Source organism: Gadus macrocephalus, chromosome 22 (assembly GCF_031168955.1).
Source record: "Gadus macrocephalus chromosome 22, ASM3116895v1".
Taxonomy (NCBI): Eukaryota; Metazoa; Chordata; class Actinopteri; order Gadiformes; family Gadidae; genus Gadus; species Gadus macrocephalus.
The window spans coordinates 2,093,207-2,105,706 of record NC_082403.1 but is presented as its reverse complement, the minus strand read 5'-3'; the positions used below and the strand labels follow the sequence as shown (position 1 = coordinate 2,105,706).

General features: G+C 43.3%; 1 protein-coding gene across 1 annotated transcript in view; it reads left to right on the top strand.

The window, feature by feature from the left end:
• Window positions 1-12,500, top strand: part of slc39a7 (solute carrier family 39 member 7) — a 28,109-nt gene that overhangs the window by 7,952 nt on the left and 7,657 nt on the right.

The following is a 12,500-nucleotide window of genomic DNA, read 5'->3' as shown; positions in this document are numbered from 1 at the left end:
TTAGGTGGAGCGCGGCTTTAGGTGGAGTCTTGCTTTAGGTGGAGTCTGGCTTTGGTTGGATTCTGGCTTTGGGTGGAGTCTGGCTTTAGGTGGAGCGCGGCTTTAGGTGGAGTCTTGCTTTAGGTGGAGTCTGGCTTTGGTTAGAGTCTGGCTTTAGGTGGAGTCTGGCTTTGGGTGGAGTCTGGCTTTAGGTGGAGTCTGGCTTTGGGGGGAGTCTGGCTCAAGGTGGAGCACGGCTTTAGGGGGGGCAGTGCAGCCAGGTTTAGGTGGAGCAGACAAACTGTACAAGTTACAACCAAAGCTGATGGTAAGAATACGCTCGCTTTCAACAGAGGGAATTTCAATGGGTGTCATAAGCGCCTGAAGGGCCACTTAAATGCCTTAAGTATAGTTTGCACGCAGCCTGCTTACCTGTAAGGAGAACGCTCAACACAAAGGAAGGATTAACGAGGCATGACTGACAGCCAGAGGATACATGACCTGGTTGTCAACACGCAACATGTTTTGGACATCCTAACCCAACACTGGTCCATGTCATTCTAAGTGCTCATTTGGTATATTTTATGTTTCTTACATAGAATACAAAACAAAACCACAGCAGCGTCCATCGGAAAGGTCTGAGGCTCAAGCTGAACAGCTTCAGAATCAGAATCAGAAATCACTTTTATTACACCTTATTGTACAAGTACACAAGAGTACAATTCTTAGGCTTGGTAACCGAACAACCAGATAGCAGCAACGATACAAGATAAAGTAAATAAAATATTGAAATTAATAATAATTAAAAACAAGTAGCAGAAGTGGTAATAGTATCAGCCACGATTGATTCTAGTGCAGAAATGTGGTGCAAATTACAGAAATATGCATTCATTAATCTGTTGTTGTAGTGTGCGTGGGGTTGGTTGGTGGGGAGTGGATCCTGACCCGGACTCACACCGATGGTCAGAGAGGTCCTTGGTAAAGCCGGCCACGACACCGGCGCCAAAGCGCAGCGGTGCGCATTTCATGCGCGCCAATTGCCCCCTCTAGGTAGCGGCGCGCTGCAGCACCGTCGTGATATGTTTTGAAAGTAGCAGATCAAGTAGCAGATCAACTTAGTCGTCATACCAGTTGTTTTATGACTACATACATGGCCCTGATGCCCATGATCCTCTGCTTCTGCTTACAATGATAGACACATTCATTCATATTTATTTTATGAGGCACTGTCGGGCACTTTGTTTACGGTTTAGTCACTTTACAGACTTTATTTACTTTCATTGCTCATTCTTTTTGCATTGTGGAATTATTTATCTCGTGCATCAACAATCTCCATTTACAGGACCAGCTCGGCGGCGTGAAGGGCCAGGCGTTTTGAAAAGCGGCTGCTGCCGCCGCCGAAAAGTTTATCTCTCAGACCGTCTTGTCGCTGTGCTTTTCAACTCGCTTCTTGTTCTTGTTTCCGAACCTCTTGTTCGCTGTAAAACCCACGCTGCACCTCTCCAGGTTCATGCAATCCATCCAAGTGCGTCACAAACAGTCAACCTGAACACCAAGTGTCTATCCAGATACAGCGAACAGTGCGTCGCTTTCTATGGGGTTCCCTAGACTAGAGGAAATCAGAAAGGAGGCATTGAAGCACTTTTCCTGGGCGTTTGGAGAATCCAAAGACACAGCTCTTATCATGGCTGCCACTCAGATACCTGCAGGTCAATTCCCTCAGTCAGCAACTCTCCCTACTCCCTCCCCCCAAACCCCTCTGACGCACTTATTGTGTGTTGTACGTCTTGGCACTTAATGCAAGCACTTATTGTATGATGTACGTCCTGGGACTTAAAAATAGTAGTTAGCATTGTGTGGCATCTTATCCTAGCTATCTCTGTTGTACGCGGGGAATGGGTTAACCTAAAAATGGTCAGTGCTCGGCACTTGGTTCTATGAACATCCTTACTGTGCCAAAAGCGATAGATTGCTGTTTCTATTATTTGAAAAATGCACTAATTGTAAGTCGCTTTGGATTTAAGCATCTGCTCAACGCCCCAAATGTTTATATAAATGTAAACCGGAGTCGTGGTGCATGAATGATGTCCCGAACACACTCGACAACATGTATCTTGACGGCATCATGGCAATACGCCAATTGAGCTGTCATGTGGGTCAATGTGTTCTGAACATGTAATTGCCCATTGAACCCCATCCAGCTGACTTTCCCACGTCGTGAAAACACGGCCCGCCGACAAAGAGCGCAGAAGAATCTGGCTTACATGGCAGCCCGGTGAGTCGGCAGTGCTCAGCCCTTTAATTAAGACGAGCATGTGATCTGAAATACCTCACGGGTGAGGCTGCGCGCGCCTACAGAAGCCTCCTGGCGGCGTGCCAGGCCCAGGTGCTGTTGGCACGCTGGACCTCTAGACTAGAGGATTATAAAATACATACCGGTACATCATAATGTCCGCTTTTTGTTTGGGTTAATAATCAGTTTCCCTGCACCTTGATCTGCGTGCTGTGTCATCCATTTAGTTTGACACTCTCTCGCTCTCAGGCTGTGTCTCGATTCAGGGGACGCATCCGTTGAAGGCTGCATTCGAAGGCTGATTGCGCCACTGCGACGCATCAATTTTTCGAAGGCTCCTTCAAATGCGGCCGACAAATGCAGCCTTCTTTTCCCGGATTTGAAGGTTCCACCGGCGAGATCCTTCACGGCCCTACGTATCCCAAGATTCATTGCACGTTGGAAGTCGCAGCAAATTACATAGGCCTATTTCGAGCACGTTGCCCTGGGCAAAGCAAAATCACACACCAACAACGTCACCTGCGGTGTCCCCCAGGGCTCGGTGTTGGGCCCCACACTGTTCTCACTGTACATGCTCCCCCTGGGTAGTGTCATTAGCAGGCATGGCTTATCTTACCACTGCTATGCTGATGATACACAGCTCTACATCAGGACAACCCCCACTTCTTCTGCCCCTCTGCCAACATCCACACTGACCACCTGCCTGGAGGAGATAGAGGCGTGGATGAAGCTCAACTTCCTACAACTTAACAGCCATAAAACGGAAGCCATCCTTGTTGGCACGCCACATCAGCTCCGCTCCCCCACCATCACCAATATCACCTTCTCTGGCCAAAACATCCCCCTTTCCACATCCGTCACCAACCTCGGTGTTAAAATGGACCCACAACTTAATTTTGACACCCACATCAAACACCTCTGTAAGACAGCTTTATACCACCTCAGGAACATCGCCAAACTCCGCCAATCACTCACCCTGGCTGATGCAGAGAAGCTCGTCCATGCCTTTGTCTCCTCCAGGTTGGACTACTGCAATGCACTCCTCATTGGGATCCCTGGCAAGAGCATCCAGAGGCTCCAAAACATTCAAAACAGTGCTGCCAGGGTCCTGATGAGGGTGCGCAAGCATGACCACATCACCCCCATCCTGAAATCACTGCACTGGCTCCCTGTCTCACTCAGAATTGAGTACAAGGTCTCCCTCCTCACCCACCAGTGCCTTCACGGACTTGCCCCCCTCTACCTTCAGGAACTCCTCACCCCCCCCCGACAACCTCACGTACACTCCGTTCAGGATCCACTCACACCCTCCAAACCCGACATACGAAGCTGTGCACCATGGGTGATCGGGCCTTTTCTGCTGCTGCCCCTAGACTATGGAACGCCCTCCCTGACCACCTGAGGGCTCCACAGACTACAGCTCTTTTTAAACGGAACCTCAAAACCCATCTCTTTAAAAGAGCATTCAGCTAAACTTTCTTTGAGGTTCCCCCTTTTTTAATAGTTTTTTGGTATTTTTTTCTCTGAAGCACTTTGAGATTCTTGAATATAAAGTGCAGTATAAATAACATTTATTATTATTATTATTATTATTATTTAATGACAAAACGATGTAAAAACAAAAAAATATATTAAAATTAAGCTGGACCTATTTTAAATTTGTAACTTTATGATCAAAGTTCAATGACATTACCACGAGGCACGAGCCATATAATGTTAAACTAATTAGCGTTATATTTTACATCATTATTATATAACGGCTCCATATTTCTCCTCCGCCGTCCGGTTTGAACCGCAGCCGTCAGGGTTGCTAGGTGACAGGAGTGGCGCGTCGTCACGCGAGGTGAAGGGTGTTAACGGCTTGTTACGCAAACTTGAAATGCTCCGTAGGCCAGACCGTCTTATTTAAATACGTTCGTTCGGCCTTCGGTCCGGCCTTCACGGTCTAGGAAGGCCACGCCTTCATAGACCGCGTCCTTCGAAGGATGCGTCCCCCGAATTGAGACACAGCTTCAGTCAGTTATTCTGTCTGTCCGTCTGTCCGTCCGCCCATTCTCCCCCCTCAGCTTCCCCTAGCGGTCGGATCGGTGGTCTGTGGTCGCGGTTTAATTTAACGTAGTGAAATAACCTTCCTCATAGAACCTTCTGTATAGTTGTGTTGGAGTGTGTGTGTGGAGGACGGCTGGTTTAGGCAGCCTCAGCTGGCCGAGTCTGACTGGAGTCTGGGGCTGGCGAGGCGGCCGTCAACAGACACTCCAGAGAGCGCTCCTCGATGGCGACGCGGAGCACCAGGGGGGTGTACCACCAACCTCGCTGAACATACCCAGGCTTTCTTTGGAAAACCTGGCTCAACAGAGACGCAACTCGCAATCAGAGCTAAATGGTACCACGACGCTCACTTTAGATTCAATTAGTCAAACCAGGTTTTCCGCTTTAGGTTCAGTGCGCGTTCACATAAAAGGGGCGTTTATCGCGTCATTTGACTCACCCTTGTGCAAAATGAATCGATCGATAGCGGTGTATTTCACCCAAGGCGAGCAGTGTATTATTATGAACTCCTACGAGGAATTCCAAGTTCAAATCACAGCCAAGGGGAACACGGTTGCCCATAATATGGCTAGGGTGGCGTGCTGGCAAAAAATAGCCGACTGTGTTAATTCGTAAGTGAAAAGATACTGCATATTGTCTAAAAACGATCATGTATCATCATGCCTTTTACCCCCATAGATGTGGTGCCAGCACGCTCCTACGAACATTGGGCCAAGTCAAAAATAAATATAAAAATATTATTCAATGTGGTAAGTTGTAAGCATCCATTTGAATAATTTCAGGTGAATCTAGCCTTTGATTTGCAATGGCCTAGGCTCCAACCTTTAATCTCATGTTGATTACCTGTAGCAAATAAAAAGAAAACCAAATTATTACGACTGGGAGGGGGTCCACTCCACAACCCTTCACCACTTCAGAGGAGCTGGCTCTCGCCAATAACGAAGGTCGGCCGATGATGGTAGGAGTGGAAGGGGGGGTGTCCTCTGACCCGAGGCGGACTGGCCCTCTGGCACACCGACAGGGGTGGACTGGTACAGAAATTCAGCCCTGGCATTTTCTGTCCAGACCAGCCCACTACATCATCAGCACTAGGGGTGGGACGAGATGAACGGGAAGAACCCTGTATGTACTTGATTAAAATAAAATTTAATATAGTACATACATCCGAATAATACCGTTTTTTGTTTTTCACGTTTGTGTCTCTTGTGCTGCTGACAAGAAAGGTGTGAAACCCGAACAGGAAATTAACAGACCTCTTGTGGTTGCACTGTAAATAGCAGTTGTTGCTTTTTTTTCTTTTTCTTTTTCAAGTTTGTGTCTCTTGTGCTGCTGAGAATACAGGTGTGAAACAGGAAGTTGCCCCCTGTGGTCGCTGCATCTCCGCCGCCCATATCTACATATATACAAAACCCTTGTTAAATATCACACTTAATCCAACACTAAATTCTCTATTGCAGTTTTTAGTCTGTGAAACCATAATCGTTTGGTGTAAGCCCAGCATTAGTTAAAACCAGACTCGGACAATAATAACAAAATATCCTGTCAAATAATCGAAATAGAAACATATTACAGACAGTAGCAGCATTAGAGCTGAAACTAATTTGTTTTAACGGTGACTCAGTCATTATGAAACCATAAATAGAGAATTGAATTATTATTTTTTAACTATAGCTGTGTGAAAAAGTCTAATGCATGAATTTCAGGTCTGAATAGATATGCATCACACAAAATCACAAAGTCAAGACGAATATCTCTCTCTCTCTCTCTCTCTCTCTCTCTCTCTCTCTCTCTCTCTCTCTCTCTCTCTCTCTCTCTCTCTCTCTCTCTCTCTCTCTCTCTCTCTCTCTCTCTCTCTCTCTCTCTCTCTCTCTCTCTCTCTCTCTCTCTCTCTCCACATGAAATAGTCATCACCTCAGTAAACAATAAATTAATTGAAAGATTACAATAAATTCAATGGCAAATATTGCAAATTAAACTAATTATTTCCTATATGTTTACTTGTATTTTGTGCTAAAATTCAAAGTACCTCATCTGTATTTACAATACAGCTTGATTCTGCATCTCTATTTGCAGCTCATTAGTCCATGTCAATGTTTACTGTTGCTATGACAACTAGAGACTACTGACGTTAGCAGCTGTTAGCTAGCTTAGCTAAATCATCTGAACAATAATAACCCATAATATCACATTTCGGCATATTTAAACAAAATCAATCACAACTACCAACAGTCACAGCCCTTCAACTCTGGGATAATATGTTGTCCAATAATATGTTGTCTAGCTAAGCTGCTAACGTTAGCAGTCTCTTGTTGCCATAGCAACAGTAAACATTGACGTGGACTAATGAGCTGTAAATAGAGATGCAGAATCAAGCTGTATTGTAAATACAGATGTGATACTTTGAATTTTAGCACAAAATACAAGTAAACCTATAGGAAATAATTACTTTAATTTGCAATATTTGCCATTGAATTTATTGTTATCTTTCAATACATTTATTGTTTACTGAGGTGATGACTATTTCGAGAGGAATGCAATATGTGTATGTTTAAAGGTTTATGTGAAGAAACATAGCCTACTATATGTGTGATAAAATGACAATTGGTTATTCATAAAAGCTCTTTATATTCTCTGCTACCATCATCTCCTGTCAAACAGATTTTCCTGACCTGCTGGAAGTTCATCTATGATGCTTGAGAGACAGAGAGAGAGAGAGAGAGAGAGAGAGAGAGAGAGAGAGAGAGAGAGAGAGAGAGAGAGAGAGAGAGAGAGAGAGAGAGAGAGAGAGAGAGAGAGAGAGATTGGCTTTGTGAGTTTATTATGCAACTTGTTTTGTCTCAGATTGAAACAAAAGGTTTGATTATGATTATTTCCTGGTTGAAGATTTTCACATTAATGATTTTAATTTCAAACGTTTGCATATCTTTTAAGTTCAATTAACAGTTATGCAGGTAGGCCTTAGGGCTCTTTTGAGACTTAAGTCATCCTTCATGACAGATACATTTGTTCACTACAAGTGTCACTAAAACACAAAAAGGCATATACTTATACAGTACACAGATACTGAGTACCAGTTCTGTTTGCTGTTTCTTGCAGGTCATGAATTTGGTGAGGAGTGTAGCTGGACGAGGAACTAGGGCAATATATTGCCCTAAATATAACCATAAATAGAGAATTATTTTTTTTATCTATAGCTGTGTGAAAAGGTCTAAGACATGAATTACAGGTCTGAATAGATATGCATTCTCATATAGGCTACATGTATGTGCACATGTATACATACATGTGCACATACACGTATATGAGAATATGAGACGTATGAGAAAAAAAATTAAATTCTCTATTTATGGTTGCATAATGACTGAGTCACCGTTAAAACAAATTAGTTTCAGCTCTAATGCTGTTACTGTCTGTAATATGTTTCTATTTAGATTATTTGTCAGGAGATTTTGTTATTATTGTCCGAGTCTGGTTTTAACTAATGCTTGGCTTACACCAAAATATTTTCACAGTCACAGACTAATAACTGCAAGAGAGTATTTAGCGTTGGTTCAAGTGTGATATTTAACGGGTTTTGTAGATATGTAGATATGGGCGGTGGAGATGCAGCGACCACAAGAGGTCTGTTAATTTCCTGTTCGGGTTTCACACCTTTCTTGTCAGCAGCACGAGAGACACAAACTTGAAAAACAAAAAACGGTACTATTATTCGGATGTATGTAGGCCCTACTTGATTCAATTATTTGTATCAAGTACATACAGGGTTCTTCCCGTTCGTCTCGGCCCACCCCTAGTGCTGATAATGTAGTGGGCTGGTCTGGACAGAAAATGCCAGGGCTGAATTTTGTCCCAGTCCACCCCTGGTGCCGATGGACGATGTCATCGTCCGTCGTGTTGACTGACTGGCATCACGATGGCGGTCCGCCATCGTGATGCCAGTCAGTCAACACGACGGACGATGTCATCGTCCGTCGTGTTGACTGACTGACATCACGATGGAGGACTGCCATCGTGATGCCACGCCCCCCCCCCCCCCTGTCAGACACAAACTAATCCTAGTCTCGTCTATGGTTAACCTACATAGTTAGTAGGCAATGCTACACAAAGAAGCCGTGCACTTACTGTTGAGCAGTGTGTCTGTGTTTCAAGTTCGAAGGTGGCCCCACGTTCAACGTACATTAACCTTGGATAGTCAAGTGCCGTGTTGTCCATTATCCCTTACATAACCGCTATGTCAGTGACACAATTAGGCCTAGGCATTTTTTATTCTACAAATTCATATTATAGCTGTGAGAATTGTTAAGAAAAATCACCTCCATAGTGGGAAAACCAAATCATAGGCTAGATTCACCTGAAATTATTGAAATGGATGCTTACAATTTACCACATTGAATAATATTTTTATATTTATTTTTGGCTTGGCCCCATGTTCGTAGGAGCGTGCTGGCTCCTACGAACCAGCACGTAGGAGAAATACACCGAAATACACCGCTCTCGCGCGATTTATTTTGCATAAGGGTGAGTCAAATGACGCGATAAACGCCCCTTTTATGTGAACGCGCACTGAACCTAAAGCGGAAAACCTGGTTCAACTAATTGAATCTAAAGTGAGCGTTGTGGTACCGATTAACTTTGATTGCGAGTTGCGGCTCTGTCGAGCTAGGTTTTCCCAAGAAAGCCTGGGTATGTTCAGCGAGGTTTGTGGTATACCTCCGCTCAATACCAGAGAGGCACACTGCGGAAAACATGATCGTTTCCAGATATTTATTTAAAATCGAAAATATCTGTTTTAGTGTTCGTAGGTTAAATTAAATGTTTTTTATATCTTAAAAAAAATCTGTTGCAAAGAGAAGGCGTGCAGGATCAATATCCTAATTGAAATAGGCCTAGTTAGTCGGCGAACGCCGACACATTTTCCTATTGTAAATTTACATGAGATATTGTAAACGTTCACAATCCTGCTCTGTGCTCTGTGATATTTAATTTAATCATAATTTAGATTAAGAGCCTCTGAGCCAGGCTACGTAAACCTAACCCTAACCTGAAAATTGAACCACATGATTTTTGACTTTTGCGGAACTTCAATGGGGAATAAAAAGCAACAAGTACATGAATGTGAGGCAATGTTGTAAAACACTTTGGGTGGCCAATGGCTAGAAAAAGTGCTATATAAATGCAGTCCATTTACATTCACATTTTATAGGGATAAACATTAACACATTTCTTCTACTGGGGATTGATAAAGTTGTATCTATTGAAGAGAAAGAAAACCTTGTTGCATTGGCCTACTGAATGCCAGAGGTACAATGGACAGAATGCCACATAAATATATAATTATGTTATCTGGAAGCCGTTTGTGGACAGGAAGTCATGTGGCTTCTGAGGTTATCAGAACAAGCCTGACACTCAATTGGCCGGCGATCCGCCAATGAGACATCAGAATCAAAAGTATGATGTAATCTGGTAAAAATGTATGGAAATAGATCTAGATAAAGTGATAAATACCTTGTTGAAGAGCGGCCCAGAGCAGAGAGAGAGACAGAGAGACAGACGGACAGACAGACAGACAGACAGACAGACAGACAGACAGACAGACAGACAGACAGACAGACAGACAGACAGACAGACAGACAGACAGACAGACAGACAGACAGACAGACAGACAGACAGACAGACAGAGAGAGAGAGAGAGAGAGAGAGAGGGACAGAGAGAGAAAGAGAGAGAGAGAGCGAGATAGAGAGTGTGAGAGAGAGAGAGAGAGAGAGACAGACAGACAGACAGACAGACAGACAGACAGACAGACAGACAGACAGACAGACAGACAGACAGACAGACAGACAGACAGACAGACAGACAGAGAGAGAGAGAGAGAGAGAGAGAGAGAGAGACAGACAGACAGACAGACAGACAGACAGACAGACAGACAGACAGACAGACAGACAGACAGACAGACAGACAGACAGACAGACAGACAGACAGACAGACAGACAGACAGACAGAGAGTTATCCAGAATTGGGGTCAGTCCGTGGTCTGACCGCCTGCAGAAGGAGAAGGATCAGACGTGTGACAGTTCCACCGTGTGACAGTTCCACCGTGTGACTCTGGCTCCAGGTACTCTGAGGGACAGACGTGTGGCTCCTGAGGACGGACGGACTCACAGCAGAGGGTAGGTCCTGGCCTCTTCATGGTCCACGAGGGACGGGGAGCCAGTGTGTTTACCTACATTGTTTATTTAGGAATGTGGTTGTTTGTTTACCCATGTTGTTATTTACCAATGGTAGTTGTTTGTTTACCCATGTTGTTGTTTGCCCATGTTATTTGTTTACTCATGTTGTTGTTTACCCATGTTGTTTACCCATGCTGTTGTTTACACCTGTTGTTTGTTTATTCATGTTATCGTTTGTTTACCCATGTTGTTGTTTACCCATGTTGTTCTTCTATGTTCCGCTCTATAACCTGTTCTATTAACATGATGTCTCTTCTATGTTCTGTAACCTGTTCTATTAACATGATGTCTCTTCTATGTTCTGTAACCTGTTCTATTAACATGATGTCTCTTCTATGTTCTATAACCTGTTCTATTAACATGATGTCTCTTCTATGTTCTGTAACCTGTTCTATTAACATGATGTCTCTTCTATGTTCTGTAACCTGTTCTATTAACATGATGTCTCTTCTATGTTCTGTAACCTGTTCTATTAACATGAGGTATATTCTATGTTCTGTAACCTGTTCTATTAACATGAGGTATATTCTATGTTCTATAACCTGTTCTATTAACATGATGTCTCTTCTATGTTCTGTAACCTGTTCTATTAACATGATGTCTCTTCTATGTTCTGTAACCTGTTCTATTAACATGATGTCTCTTCTATGTTCTATAACCTGTTCTATTAACATGATGTCTCTTCTATGTTCTGTAACCTGTTCTATTAACATGATGTCTCTTCTATGTTCTGTAACCTGTTCTATTAACATGATGTCTCTTCTATGTTCTGTAACCTGTTCTATTAACATGAGGTATATTCTATGTTCTGTAACCTGTTCTATTAACATGAGGTATATTCTATGTTCTATAACCTGTTCTATTAACATGATGTCTCTTCTATGTTCTGTAACCTGTTCTATTAACATGATGTCTCTTCTATGTTCTGTAACCTGTTCTATTAACATGATGTCTCTTCTATGTTCTGTAACCTGTTCTATTAACATGATGTCTCTCTATGCTCTTATCATCAGGTTCCTCTGAATTACCTTAGGGACTTATTCATCCTGTTTCCAGTAGCACATGTACACACAAGTGGTCATACACACACACACACAGAGCCAACCGCACACACACACACGACCACACACACAAAGATATATACGCATTCACTCTCACACACCCACACTCAACCACATGAATAAACTCACAAACATTCAGTCTGTCTCCCAGCCTCTAGCTCTCTCCCTTTTTTTATCGCTCTTCTGCAGGCGGTCAGCCCATAGACTGACCCCGAATACTGGATTAACTTCCTCCCTCTCTCTCTCTCTCTCTCTCTCTCTCTCTCTCTCTCTCTCTCTCTCTCTCTCTCTCTCTCTCTCTCTCTCTCTCTCTCTCTCTCTCTCTCTCTCTCTCTCTCTCTCTCTGTTAGAAGTTGGGGTGATTGGACTCTATTCTGACTTTTTGACTCAAGTATCACATGACATGACCTTATTTTTATATTTCCACGCCGTCTTTTTCGTCTGTCTTTTATTTTGAACCCAAGAAAGCGATAGCTGACCCACTGGTCAACGACCCCAGAGACTTTGTGTGTAACGCTCAATCATTTGAAGTTTCTTAAATGTACCCTCATTTATCATGGCGTCTACATTTTTAGGACATTTATCTTGTTATATTTCAGTGGATATGTTTTTTTTACTTATTCTGTTTTTAAATCGATTCTCTTTAAATCTACCGTTGACATTTCTGCTCACACCGGAATGTACAGTCTTGGATTCAAGAAGTCATGTTTTATCTTACATTCTACTTCTTCTTCCTCTACATTCTTTCTACCTCTTCACATGTGCTCCGCCTTTATCTTCCTTCTTTCCCGCTCTCTCTCTCTCTCTCTCTCTCTCTCTCTCTCTCTCTCTCTCTCTCTCCCCCTCTCTCTCTCTCTCTCTTTCTCCCCCCCTCTCTCTCTTCCTTTCCT